This window comes from Dermacentor andersoni, chromosome 8, assembly GCF_023375885.2.
Source record: "Dermacentor andersoni chromosome 8, qqDerAnde1_hic_scaffold, whole genome shotgun sequence".
Taxonomy (NCBI): domain Eukaryota; kingdom Metazoa; phylum Arthropoda; class Arachnida; order Ixodida; family Ixodidae; genus Dermacentor; species Dermacentor andersoni.
In genome coordinates this window covers 146,931,880-146,943,085 of record NC_092821.1, presented here as the reverse complement: position 1 = coordinate 146,943,085, position 11,206 = coordinate 146,931,880, and the positions used below count along the sequence as shown (strand labels likewise).

The 11,206-nt window shown below is 47.5% G+C and overlaps 1 long non-coding RNA gene across 1 annotated transcript; it reads right to left on the bottom strand.

Annotated features, from left to right (window-relative positions):
- Nucleotides 1-757: 757 nt before the first annotated feature.
- On the bottom strand, nucleotides 758-2,034 carry LOC129384213 (uncharacterized). The gene is made up of 2 exons (XR_008611967.2): nucleotides 1,848-2,034; nucleotides 758-1,633 (listed from the first exon to the last, which is right to left on the bottom strand). It is a non-coding gene; the product is annotated as an uncharacterized lncRNA (long non-coding RNA).
- Between the last annotated feature and the right edge of the window lie 9,172 nt (nucleotides 2,035-11,206).

The following is an 11,206-nucleotide window of genomic DNA, read 5'->3' as shown; positions in this document are numbered from 1 at the left end:
AACAAATATCGCCTTCGCGCGCATAGCTCCTTTATGAAAACGGAGCATGCCTTCTTTCCCGGGCTTCGGCTTGGCTCAGCCGCTCGGTCGGTTTCTTGCGAAGTGCGGCCGATCCCGCAGATGGTGTAATGGTCGAAGGAGCCGATCACGGAGGCAGTGTATAGACTGTAAAATAATTTACACCCTCGTTCGCTCTCAACGGTGTAAGAAGTTATTTTTATACAATATAGTAGTGTTATCCGCTGTCGCGTGCGTCGTGGGGTTGGAGGACCTCCGCGTCTTGCTCGGCAGGCACGTGATCGATACGTTGCAACTTGAACTCGCTGCAGAAGACGACCAGCTTTGAAACATCTCAAATAACCGCTTCGCGAAAGCTTCGACACACTCAGGTCCAACTATGCGCGTCGTATCAGCGCAATATAAAAAAAGAGAGAGAGAGAAGTATGTTGATGCAGCTTAGCGTCCAGATATCTATATAGCCCGATTCTGGAAAGTGAGGGGGGGGGGGGGGTTACACGCCAACAAATGCTATCGCATTTATTGTCGCATTAAAAAAATCATTTTCGTGCAGTTATATATGGCTGACTACGGAAAAGGTGAATTATTTTCTCGCTGTTTCTACGACGTAACGTGACGTTGGTACAGACCCAAAGCCAGATATCTAGTATAATGTTTAAGAAAGTGGGCGGGGACATGGCGCAAGAAGATATATGCTATCACATTTAAAACATACCGAGAATAAAGACCAACGTCTGGAAAGCGACAAAACGATGCACTTTCACGCAAGCTTTAATGAAAGCACGTCGAGCCCGAACACTCGCCCAATCTTGCGAGTCGCAGCAATATGCTCAGCTCACAGGCGGCTACACTGTCCAGGGAAACGACTACGTCACGACATCGCTCGCGTGCGAAGGTTCCCCCCACAAGTTCGCCTTCCACGACCAACGTCGCGTCTGGACGCCTCCGCAGACGATCCGAGAAGCACGTCGATGCGTCTCGCCTCTGGTGGTGGGAAACGAAGGGGGTCCCGCGAACAGTTCGTTTCCCCGCCGCTGGGTGGACCGCACGTCGGCGAGTCGGGTGATGGAAGAAAGCTCGCTCGCGCATCTCTGAGGCCGCGCCCCCTCTCTAGCGGAGCCGGGCGTACGAACCGGGCTTGATGAAGGTCATGTAGAGGGTTGCGCCGACGGTCACGACCAAGGTGACGATGAGGAACACGCCGAGCAGGGCCGCGGCTCGAAACATGAAGTTCCGCTCGGCGAACTCCTGGTCCAGGGGACCCCTGACGACCCGACGAACGGGGGCCGTCTTCTTGCCCAGCATGTTTCGGAATGGGCCGGAACGGCCGGAACCCCGGGAGGTGTGGCTGACGGTGGAACGAAGGGGGGCGACCGCGCTAGCGTCGGCCGCGCCGAGTGCTGGCAGTGTGTCGAGAGCCTTGTTCCTTTTTTGGTCGCCGCCGCTGGGACGAGTTCGGCCGACAAGGATGCGCTATGTCGGCGCGCGGCTGGTCGAAGGCTGGGGCTCTGGCGCGCGCCGATGGCGATTGTGGTGGCAATGGGGCAGCTGGTGAAGACGAAGATGGTGTCCATGTGCCATTTCACCAGGTTCTTGCGGAGTCGGCACTGGGACACTGCAATAGGAACGTATTCGATGCCACATTTCATTTTGTAAGTAAAACAAAGAGAGCTGCCACGTTAATTTCATTGTTTTACTTTCCTCAATACGAACACAAATACTTCAAATTTTAAGATAATACAGCCTGAAAATTGATATATAACGATTAGTATTAATTTAATATCATTTATAAATTACAAATTTCAATTTAAGTATTTTTCCCTTCTTACCGACAGCCACCCGATTCATGGCCGATCCCCCGTAGTGGGTTGAGCCATATCTGTAGGCACCAGACCAAACCAGACCAAAATCACCAGGGGAACAAGAACAAGATATTGTCCTTTGGTGCCTGTTAGTTAGGCAGAAGACACGAGTCTATTACTGATGTATACGAGTTCATTGAAGCGTCTGGAATTCGACTACGCTTCAAGGGTACCGATCGACCGTAGCGTACTTTATTTCTTTTTGTTCTGTGTTTATGACAGGGCCTTTTCAAAAAAATGTTTATGCTATACGATTTGTTGCCTGGCGTTTCGTTTCCGATTGTCTGCTGTTTTAGCCCTCTTCGTCTCTTGATGGGTGCACTTTTCATTACTTCCAGTGTGGCCAATCTCCGTCGTGGGTATGGGCCGTGTGTTGAGAAAAACAACGACACCGACAATTGGAGTAAAAACAGCAGCTTTACGAAACTTGCGTTGCAGTTTACCGACGGAAAATTTGTTTACATCTTGCTTTGGCCCCCTACGTGTTATTCTTGCAATGTACAGTCTCCCGGATTTTTTTAACAATATAACGCAAGCGTCAATCGCACTGAATGTCAGTGCCTCATAACGGCGAGAAGTGGCGAGATGGTCGATACAGACCAATCGTGCCTGCTAATCTGGGATGCTATATATTCCGGACATCGGCGAATTTCGCCATATCCTGTCGAATCGGCCATCTTGTCAACTCTGATTGGCCCTGTTGCTGCGGCCGCTCCGATTGGCTCAAAATGCCGCCATTACAGAATGTTACAATATGGCGGAATTTGCCGACGTCCAGAATATAGCCCTTCAGATTGGATGCCAAAGCTCGCACGCGGCGATACGCAGCTAGCCCCGGCTTTTGTTATGTGCGAGGCCCTGTTGTGCAGCGGCACAGATAACCAGAATAGGTATGAGTATAATTACGCTTATTCCCGATCATCACTTCTGCATTTTTTAAGGCCCAAGCTAAAACATTTGCCGCCAATTTTTAACTCGGTCTATCACCAACTCCGCCAGCCATTCTCTTGTTTGAGGCGTCTTTGCGGGACTTTCGCCACGGGGACGCTTGTATTGCCATTGACAATATTGTTAGGAACATAGAATGACTACTTTATTTAGTTTCCGAAATGTACTGGCTGTTTCATTTAATTTCGTTAAATTAAGTTATTTTGTCTAAAAATTCATTTAAGTTTATTTTCACGTTTTCGCATTTTTCCTCTGATCTCATGCACAGTAATATTCTAAGTTTTGTTTTGGTTATAATATATTTTAAAGCATGAACTCACTCGCCGCACTGGCACTCACACGCCGTGGTGGGTAACAGAGTTGCAGAGCGGGAGAATTTTATTCCATTCCACTACTGACTCCAGCAGTAGCGCTGGAGTCAACTGCGCAGGTCCATTCCATTCCTCTAATTCGAGGAAATGAAACCCTTTCTCTGTAACTGTTTACTACTTGAGCGTGCAAGAAAAACAACACATTTTAAAGTTCTAGAAACGTGATAAATAATGTTCCACACTATTTTGTTTCGCACAAGAACAAACATGCTCATATTTTCAAGGCGTTGTTGCCTCTAATACAATTATTAATGATTCGAGAAAAGCGACGTCCGAAATATGCTTACACCGTGTCCCCCGTAGCGGGTCAGCACAATTCCCTGAGGAAAAAATCGCCGCCCAAGCAATCCGTACATATGGTTAACCAGCGAAGCTGAAACTTGCGGCCCCGGTATTTATCACTGGCTTAATCCCGACGGTTCATTAAACGACGGCTTGGTAATTAAGTGCTACCGGATCCTCGCTACGCAGTTACTGCTTGCGCTCGGCTGCACGAGCCCGTTCTTGCGACAGGGCTGCAGCATCTGCACGGCGTAGACGAGCTCGTTCCCGGTTCTGCTCGCGGCGTTGCTGATCGAAAGCTGCCTGCTCCTAAGGAGTACGTATGGCGCGTAGCCTACCCACTTCGGAGCCGGAGAGAAACTGCTGCGCGCGTGCTCGGCTGCGACGGAGCGAAACGACGTCACTACTGGCGCAGCTAATCCAACACCACCTAGATAGCACAAGGCCTTTTCGCTGCGATCCTAGACGTCATGTTACCTGTTAAAGCGACCCGACTGCCATATAGAACCTAATGGGGATGCTCCCGAGTAGGCAACAGTAATTTTGATATCGCAACTTTCATCACGCCAGCCTTGTCAATGGAAATTTCGGGACAGGTAGCGTGACGTCAGGGATCGGAGTAAGCAGGTGCTGGCTAATCGTGCTCCTCTCTTTCTGTCTTTTTTTGCGCATGCGCACGGGGTTGAGCCGGAGGAGTTTTCGGCTAACAGGCGACCGAAAGACGGACGGACGAATCGGCTAGCCATCCACAGCTGCGCTGCAAAAAGCAGGCAAGCAAAATTAAGATGGTGGTCTTCACTGCAACCGAATGCTGCTGTTGCACTAAATGATTTCAGAGCCGAAGGAATCGCTGAAGCCTGCTGCCCCCCCCCTTTTTTTTTTTGCTTAGCATTTAGTGGCATAAGAAAGAGAACCATGTTTCTTTTTTTCTAGCGCATGTCGCTAAGTGCTTGCCATCACGCCTTCTGGATACTCTATAGTGTGTGCAAAAAAGGAATACGGCGCGCTTTCCGAATCGCCATGCACTCGCGCAGGGTGAAACCGTTTGCGATGTGGCCATTTCTGGCTTGCATCCTTTTGTTGTAGGTCAAGCTGCTCTTTATTCGAAGTGTTTCATGTATTTTAGCTCCTTAACTAAATATTAAGGAGTTCGCCAAAGCGAACAAGTTAAAACACCCAACTCCTCAACTACATATAATAGTGAAGGAGCTAACTGCAATTAAAAGCCGATGTCCATTAATGCACTTGAACATCATATCGAATAAGGATTTTCGGGTCATCAGAAGTGTAGAATGTGTTGTTTATAGTTACCGCTGCAAAGGTAGTCACCTGCAGTTACATAACGAAAATTGAGAAATGTAATAAATTGACGAAGTCTATTCTAGTCTAATCGATAGCTTTCGCGTGACGTCACGGGCCATGCTTATCTCCGTGTCGGTACACTAGCTTGGCGGCTGCGATGAAGTCAGCGCAAGCCATCTTTGGGCAAATTTAGTGGTTTTGCATTCTCGCTTAAAATCAGTATTTCGCGCTCCAATACTTTGTGCACATTCCATTTCATTCCAACTCCATCTCGGAAGCTCGGGCTCCCATTCCAGCCCCATTCCATCCCGAGTGTTTGAAAATGCGAAATGATTCCGGAATCATTCCAACTCCGGAGTTGGCGCTTCGATACTCTGGTGAATAATAGCCGTTTCAGAGCTCGGCTTAAAGCGCCCGTTCCTGCGGCGATTGTCGGCGTTAACCGCGTAACCATGGTAACCGGGCGAACGAGCACAGCAGATGAAAGAGCGAACGCGGAGTGCAGTTTGGGATGAAACAAAAGCAGCGAGAGTGAAGATAGCGCGAGGACGAAAGCGGAGGAGGAGGGCGACGCTGAAGCATGAGGCGGAAAGCGGGGGAGGAGGGTATGGCAAGTACGCGAGAAGAAAAGCGTAGCACCGATTAAGCGTAGTAGTGTCTGCGGCTACGACCGCTACGAGATGGCGTCAGAGTAGCGCGCCGTCGTCTGTTCACCGATGACTTTATCTTTCTTCGGTCGCCGCTTTTCGCTGGCTAACAAATGTTAATCGTTATCCCTCGACGAACGACGCGTCTGCGCGTATCACAAGTTTCTCGAATGTTATCGATAGTTCTATATCCGCTGGCTGTTGTCAGCAAAGCTTTTTGTAATCTGATTATACGCGCAACGCGAGTTGTGTAGTACTTTCTGGAAGCCACGCAGGTACGAGCGAAAACAGTGGCACTATCGACGAGTCACGTATGAAAGCTGACGCGCTTGAACCGAAGATCAGATTTCCGACGATCGCCGGCTCTGCTAGATGTCTCTCTCAAATTATTTGCCTCCATATATCGCGAAATGAAAACACGTGTAGAGCTGTGCTCAAATTTTGCATTAAGGAGTATCGTAATCATCGGCGAGTCTTTTTTTCGTATCAAAACAGAAACAAGATATGAAGATTCAAAAGGTATGTTGGAGTCTATTTAAAGCGAAGCGTTACTAAGATGGGTAAGTGCTGTACAACTAAGGGCGATACACAAAGTTGTGCTTACTTTCATGCTACGCAACGTGGAATCTCATGTAACGGTGACGTTTATGCACCGCGAGTGCAACAGCCTCTATATCCTTTGTGTCACATTGAAAAGTACGTGGACTTATTAATTAGGTGACTGACACGACATTTTAGAGTATTCCTCCTTTCTTTGCGTTAAGCGAAAGTCGTAGACCTATAAACTCTAGAAAAAAAATAATGAGAAGCCCCAGAGCGCCATAATTAATGTAATAGCTTTTCTACAGCCAGGTTGTGCTTCTTCTTCCAGGAGGATACTCTGTCGTTACGTCACGACACAGTGTGCGGTCACGTGGGAGGAGGACATTTCGACGTTTTGACACTTGGTCTTGACGCGAACGCGCTCGTGCCACTGCTCCGGCGTTCGTCGTCGTCGTCTTCTTCCACAGCTGGCTCCGCTGCCGCTCGTCATTCGAGAGTATAGAATTTCACTTCTGCCGTCGCAATGAAGAGGCCACGTTTACGGGCGTATGAGCCATTCACTGTCTTACGTGACGGACAGGTTTAATTTTGAAGCAATTTAATTTCGAAGAATCGCAAGCGGCAATGCCTGCATGGCGGATGCTGCCAACCCCGCCACTGAGCAAACTCGAGACGTCGAACGCAATCGCGTCAACGGCGGACTGCGGACATACCGTCGCTGACGTCGTTCTCTCCGTAGCAAGCGAGCGTGTGTGTAACCTCATTAAGAAACACAAAGACGTAACCGATAATTGAGAAAGACTTTAATGAACCGTCAGGATTCACCCATTGATAAACACTGGGGCCGCACGTTTCAGCTTCGCTCGTTAACCAACAGTACGGAGTGATTGGGCTGGTATCTTTTTTTGGTCCCGTTATATTTATTTGTTTAAGCATTTAAGCGACGATCATAGCGTTTAACCGAAACGAAAACCAACTTCTTTTCAGTCCCTGCAACAAAAAATACAAACTGCACGTTTTTAAAAGAATATGTTACGTGCTGGTTCACAACTCTCGAGCCCTGCTGTCTTCAGTTTGACAATACATCCGTAACTTTGCTGAAAACTGTAAAATTTCAATTTTTCTTCTGTATTCTGGTCATAAAAACTTTTTCACACTAAAAAATTTGAAGTATAATTTTTTTTTTTACCTGGGAAATATCAGGGCAGAGAAGGTAATGCTTTAGCTCGGTACCAACGTCGCTGCCACCTATTCAAATGCACTCAACACTCACAAATCTTTTTGTGAGGCAAACCCTGATCGATTTGAGTGATAATTGTTGCACTCGAGAGAGGAAGTCAAATTCCAGCGACAGCAGGAAGCAGAATTTCAATTTACGACGTGCAATTTCTTACGAAAATGCCCGTGAATCGGTAAGCTTCAAGAAAAAAAAAATTGACGCACGAAGTTTACAAATCCGCAACTTCGCACCAAAACCACATATCGCAGTTCTGCTAACTGCATCCGTTAGTGCATCTAACGCGGGCAAACTTGATATATAAATTTACAGATTACGTGAATTTGTTGCAATGTATAGAATAAAAAAGGCGAAAGAATAATACGTGGGTTTGAGGAGAGACCTAAGCAATATGTATAGAATAGTTTTGCAAAACTCCTAATCAAACATTAGTGGCATATTACTTCAGAGCAGTGTATAATACAACAATCTTGTCCGCTTTAAACGTATTATTAGATGCAATGTACAGAATTGTGATATCGCAATCCACGGCTGAGTTACAGATAGTTAAATTGATAGTTGCGTTTTCATAAAATTTGCGATTCTTAACATTTTTTTAGCAAAATATCGCCGGCCAAGACAAAAATATCCTCTTGCTAAACTCACTAGATTTTAACTTTTCTTGTAAATGCAACAAAACTCTTCAATTTAGCTGCTGTAGTTGCCGAGAGAAACGATTTCTCCATTCTCATGTATTTATATAAGAGACCCCTCTGGACTTTTCTTTCGCGAAAAAAACATTTTTCGCTTTCTTGCGAGCTAAATTTTCCTTGATCTCTTGAGTTTTGCGCCGTTGTCTCGCTAAGTAAACTTGGCCAATACCGAAGACAACGTCATCGAAAATGGTGGCTTGGTGAGCGGCTCCTGATACTATGGTGTACGTTACGCATGTAGGAAGGAAAATGTAAGGAGGGGCACTGACGTCACTCGTTGTTTAAAGTGACGCCGGAAGTCGGCTTTACTCCGCCATCGTGTGGGGCCGGATTCCCCTCTCTTGTTTGCCTTTATCGCCTTCGGCGCGCAACAACAGGCGCAACTAGGCCGGGCTGCGCGTAAGTTTGCACGGTTGCAAACTTACGCGCTTAATCCCGGCGTGGTTTCGCGCCATAGGGATCGGACCAACGGTCCAATCGCGGTATACACGATCGCGGCACGACCTATGGCAAGCCCACCTGCAGTTTATGAGAACAAACACGCATGCTGGTTGTGGCTTCACCGGAATCGTTTTGCTTTATTGAACACGTTTTGGCCGGCCACTCACAGCGGAGTTGTGACGAGCCACAGCACGCCCACGAGCAGTCCGGCAGATGACAACGTCGTGACACAGCGATTGCGGCCTGAGGTATACACTGTTCTCGCAGTAAGTGAAGCTACACGGAAACAAAGCTCTGCCGTGCCGAACAGTAAAGCCCAGACCACACGTGTGCTTGCGGAAGCGTGCAAGCTCGCGTCTACGCGCCTTGCAAGCGCCTGCTGCGCCTTGGAAGGAATGGCGGTTCGCATCCACAAACATAAGCACTTACTGCTGTCAACAAAAAGTTTAGATCAACTTCAGACCTTCCGAAGTAGTTGTCAATCCTGCTGCCATGCCTGCAGACAAAAGTACATTAGCGAAAACATTCCCGCTGCATAAAATAGTATTAACGCTAACGCTAGGATTGAAAGATGTAAACGAACAAAACTGAAGGAAGCTTAAGCATACATCCCCATAATTTTTCAAGCACCTGCCTAAACAAAACACACTATGAGATCTGAAACGCCAGTAGGATATTTAAAATAAATAAAAATAAAGTAATGATCTACTTCCCGGCAAGAAAGAAGTCCCAAGTGAAGTGTTTCGATAAGACCAGCATAGTATTACTCACCTTTTCCCAACGCGGAACTTTCTTATCCAAGTCGCTCTCCGATACACGTCGTCTGCTTCTTTCGCGAAAAGATGAAATCATGCATTCTTGTCTTTCCAGTGCTATTACACGCGGCATGGTAGACACCAAAAGTATACCGAGATCCACTTTATTTTAATTTTCGGGATCGTGCACGGCGGCATCACGACGATTTGAGAACTACGAGGCATTCAGCGCATGTCATGATAGGAGACCCTCTTTCGCTTCAAGCTTGAACCTGGATCGCCTTTTCCCGCTACCGCTAGGTAGCAAGCACTTATATGGAGTGCCTTGCTATTGGTTGCCTAATGAGAGGAACACACCGGAGGAAATACTCGCAACAAGATGAGGCATGTGTATGCTGCAGCGAAAATCCGGAGACCCCTGTTGTGAAGTCGGGGGTCCTTTACGGCCACGAAGGTTCCATGGATGGTGCCATGCCAGGTACCGGTAGAAAGAAGGGTTCCGAGCGACGTTTAAAGAACGAGAAAAAAGTATATTCAAATGTAAATGATTGCATGAGTTTTACAAAAACGGCTCTAACTATCAGAGCACACTACATGCTAGAGTCTTTGCATGTCAGAGCCTCCCTCTAAGATACAATTTTAAGCCGTTTATTTCCCTCTTTCCCTCGACGAGGGAATTCACTGGCCAATCACAAACGCCGAACCATTCACAACCTCCTGTCCTCAACGTCCTACCGCTTTGCCGGCTCTCTTATCTCCAACGTCCCATCGTTTTGGCGGCTCTTTTGTCTCCAACGTCCCACAGTTTTGCCGGCACTCTTGTTTCCAACGTTGCACAATACCAGGTAACCACGTGGCAAACGGTGAACCCGCCGTTGACGTCCTTTCCCCTGGAGTCCTTGACAATGACCCCGTCATCAATTAGTGGCTTCATCGTGACGGTCAATCTGTCAGAATCGGGAGGCTGCCCTTGGCGGTAGTCGGAGGGAGACGTTGTTGTCTTGAAGTGAGCTGTCATTTCTAGGCGTTCGAAAAGCCGAAGATCTGAAACATAACTGCTGGCCCGTAAGACTCCGGTGACTGATTTAGTTCTCTTGAGTGAACGATGAGTCGTCAACAGCACCCGTGACAGCTGCAGGTTTGCCGCTGAAGCATCCTTTGATCCGAGGGATCACCAGGCACAACAGCACCTTCGCCGCCAGATGGTGCATCGCGAGGTCGAGTTGTTCGATGCAGTTCGGCCGGCTTGATGCCTGAATTACTCAAAACTCCAGGGACAAAGCTTCCAAGAATGAAGGTAATCTGGTCGAAGGCCTAGGTGGGCTCCGACTAGACTGCATATTTATGCAGTCCTCGCGATGCACCATCTGGCGGCGAAGGTGCTGTTGTGCCTGGTGATCCCTCGGATCAAAGGATGCTTCAGCGGCAAACCTGCAGCTGTCACGGGTGCTGTTGACGACTCATCGTTCACTCAAAAGAACTCAATCAGTCACCGGAGTCTTACGGGCCAGCAGTTATGTTTCAGATCTTCGGCTTTTCGAACGTCTAGAAATAACAGCTCACTTCAAGACAACAACGTCGCCCTCCGACTACCGCCAAGGGCAGCCTCCCGATTCTGACAGATTGACCGTCACGATGACAAGCTCCAAGGAGCGATCTTTGTCAGCCACACGCAATGCCACAAGCGCAACATGCAAGCCGCTCTCTCGATAATCTGACAACCCCATATCTAAAGAAAACATTAAAACACAAGGTGGACCTTGATTTGAACAAGTACTAAGAAACTTCCAAATATGTGTCCGCGAAAATAGACGCAAACGGGGTTCATGTAATGATGCTAAGTAATTAAATAGAGGTTCTACAGATTAGAAATGCGAAGCGAAAACTGGCCTTGATTAATTCATATCCGTAACACTTACCGTAAGAGAGCCACATCATCATTACATAATGCCAAATAAACGAAAGGTAAAGATATTTTCGACCCTTGTCCCGTTCCTAAATTGGGTCAGAAGGCCCGACTTATTCCGCCTTTGTTCTAGCGCACTTATAAACTGTGACAATACGACGCAGAGTGATTAGAATCAATGACCAATCTGACGCAGCATGCA